General features: G+C 44.3%; 1 non-coding gene across 1 annotated transcript; it reads left to right on the top strand.

The window, feature by feature from the left end:
• Positions 1 to 464: 464 nt before the first annotated feature.
• LOC115305882 lies at positions 465 to 651 on the top strand. The gene has a single exon (XR_003915072.1). It is a non-coding gene; the product is annotated as a U2 spliceosomal RNA (small nuclear RNA).
• The last annotated feature ends 2,512 nt before the right edge of the window (positions 652 to 3,163 follow it).

The following is a 3,163-nucleotide window of genomic DNA, read 5'->3' as shown; positions in this document are numbered from 1 at the left end:
CCACACTCAGCAGAGAGCCCAACATGGGGCTCCATCCCACAACCCTGGCTGGGATCATGACCTGAACTGAAATCAGGAGTCGGATGCTCAACTGACTGAGCCATCCAGGCACCCTTTGTCATCCATTTGTTTTTAGTTAATGTTTATTCATTTTTGAGAGACAGAGAGCTTGAGTGGGGGAGGGACAGAGAAAGAGGGAGACACACAATCCGAAGCAGGCTCCTGGCTCTGAGCTGTCAGCACAGAGCCTGATGTGGGGCTCGAACTCACAAACCGTGAAATCATGACCTGAGCTGAAGTTGGACACTTAACCAACTGAGCCACCCAGGCGCCCCTCATTATCCATTTGTAAGAGATGCAAACATGAGGGCACCGGGGGGCTCAATCGGTAGAGCACGACTCTTGATCTCAGGGTCGTGAATTGGAGTCCCACCTTGGGCATAGAGCTTACTTTAAAGAAATTAATCATTTCTTGGCCTTTTGGCTAAGATCAAGCATAGTATCCGTTCGTATCAGTTTAACATCTGAGATGTCTATCCGAGGACAATATATTAAGTGGATTTTTGGAGCAGGGGATGGAGTAGGAGCTTGGTCCGTCCACTCCAGGCATCAGCTGGGTATTGCAGTACCACTGGGAATGGTGCGCTCCGATGGGGAGCTTAAAAAAAAGATTCTATAAATAAATAAAAGATGCAAACAAGGTTTATTTTTAATATTTCTTCTTAAATAATCCCTATGCCCAACACAGGGCTCACACTCACCACCACGAGATCAAGAGTCGCATGCCATGTGTACTAAGCCAGCCAGGAGCCCCACCAGCTTTTATTTAAATAGGAAGTGTTACATCGTTCCTTCTCCTTGAACTTAGATTTCCATTGTACTTCCTTGAACGTACTTGATCACAACAAATTAGGATACTGTCGTCATTCACTTTTTACCACCCTGGAGGATTTTACACCCTGCGGTAAAAGTAAGACTCACAGAAGTAAGGTTTTCATGTGTAAGGGAGAAAGGAGTGCCTTGATCTCAGGAGCTGAGAGGTGATGAGTTTGAGGCAGGAGATCATGCGGGAAGGGAGCGTTCTGGGTACCAACTCCACTGAAGGCATCCTTGCCCAAATACCCTTGAAATGTTTCGTGTACTGATTTGAAGAATGCAGTCCTAGACTATCTGGCCATTTAAAATATTATTAAGTGTATTGATTCATGCATGTGTGGTCACGTTAGCCATATAAAAGCTTGATATAGATTTAGCACATGGCAGAAAAACTCACTATTGAACAATTTTGAACAACTATGTATGTATGAGGAAGAAATTGACTTAATGCAGAAACATCTTCTGCTATGCTGAAGTAATTTGGAAAGTTTTCCCAGGAGTCTTCCAGAAAAATGGATCACATCCTTCATCCATACGTTGAAAATAAACCTTTGAAGTATATGGTTTGTATTGTAAAACCAGAAACTTTAAGTGTTTTAACTTTTAAGTTTAATGTTAAGTTTTTATTTTTAAATGTTTTTTTTTTTTAATTTTTGATACAGAGAGAGACAGAGCATGAGAGCAGGAGGGGCAGAGAGAGAAGGAGACACAGAACTGGAAGCAGGCTCCAGGCTCTGAGCTAGCTGTCAGCACAGAGCCCGACGCGGGGCTCGAACCCACAAACGTGAGATCTGACCTGAGCCGAAGCCGGAGGCTTAACCGACTGAGCCACCCAGGCGCCCCAAGTTTTTATTTTAAAATAATGAAAAGGCAAGCTAAAACGTAAGGCGAAGGGCTGGGGCAGAGGTGTGAGGGAACACAGCACGCCTGTCTCATGTAATTCAAGTCTGGGACAACGCATTTAAGTATAGGATAGAACCCCAGGGTCGTGTCTCTCTCACGAGCCCAGTGCCTCACAAACTTACTGGAAAGTCCCTTACGTCCTCTGTTATGTTCAGAGAAGCCTATCTAGTCCACTTGAGGGAAGACTCACTCCAGCTGCTTTCTAGAAAGGGCTCCTCTCCTTTCCTCCAGCGCTGGGACAGTGTAAGGAATCGTCCTAGGTTGGCCCTAGGTTGGCGGGGTGGCTGACGGGACCTTCCTCCACCTCTGTTCCCAGGAAACCGGAGTTCCTCCAGACCCTTTTTACAGTGGCTACAGGCCCCTCTGTGTAGGAGATGGCAACACAAAGTCTGGCACTGGATTGCCTGGATGGGAGCCTAGCTCTTTCACTAACTCTGGGTCCTTTAGCCAAGGCACTGATCCTCTCTATGCCTAGTTTCTTTTCCATGTAACAAAAAATTGATCTAATAGTTATTATGACACTAGGATTGTTGTAAAGACTATATGAGTGGGGTGCCTGGGTGGCCCAGCTGGTTAAGCGTCTGACTCTTGGTTTCAGCTCACGTCATGATCTCACAGTTTGTGGGTTCAAGCCTCACTTCAGGCTCCCTGCTAACAGCACTGATCCTGTTGGGATTCTCTCTGCCCCTCCCAGCTCTTTCTCTCTCTTTCAAAACTAAATAAATACATGCATACATAATAAAATAAAGATTAAATGAGTTAACATATATCAGGTGTTTAGAACATTTCCTGGCACCATGTAAATGCTTGCTTCTATTAGCTTTTATTAACTAAGGGCTAAATTTATCTAACTGTATCGTTTCTAAGTTTACCAGGGCACTACTAATTATCTTGTTTGAGCAAGCATATATTAAACCCACCTGAAAGGCTTGTTAAAACAGATTGCTGGGCCCCAATCCCTAGAATTTAGTCAGTCTGGCGTGTGATCCAAAAATTTGAATTCTAATTCCAACAAGTTCCCAGATAATGCCGACGCTCCAGGGACAGCCTTGGAAAACCACTGACATGTAATAAGGCTTCGTGTTGTATATTGAACTTTTGCTTCATTTATATGTAGTGATAGAGTATTGGGATAAACAAAGAGGTTTTATTGGCAAAGGTATGCATAGAACATGGAAGAACTAAGGAAGCTAACGCAGTAACTCGGATGTTTCACACGAAGGCCCAAAGGGATGAAGGAAGTAACTGGAATCCAAAGAAGAGAGTTACTTCAAAGAAGCCCTTACTCTTGTTTTTGTTTTTTTCTTTCAAGAGACAAAGCCAGCCTCAGTGTAGGCGGCCCTACAGGGATAGAGCCAGGAGAATAAACGCTCTGGGTACTGAC

Source organism: Suricata suricatta, chromosome 10, assembly GCF_006229205.1.
Source record: "Suricata suricatta isolate VVHF042 chromosome 10, meerkat_22Aug2017_6uvM2_HiC, whole genome shotgun sequence".
NCBI classification, from domain to species: domain Eukaryota; kingdom Metazoa; phylum Chordata; class Mammalia; order Carnivora; family Herpestidae; genus Suricata; species Suricata suricatta.
This window is presented reverse-complemented; position numbering and strand designations above follow the sequence as displayed.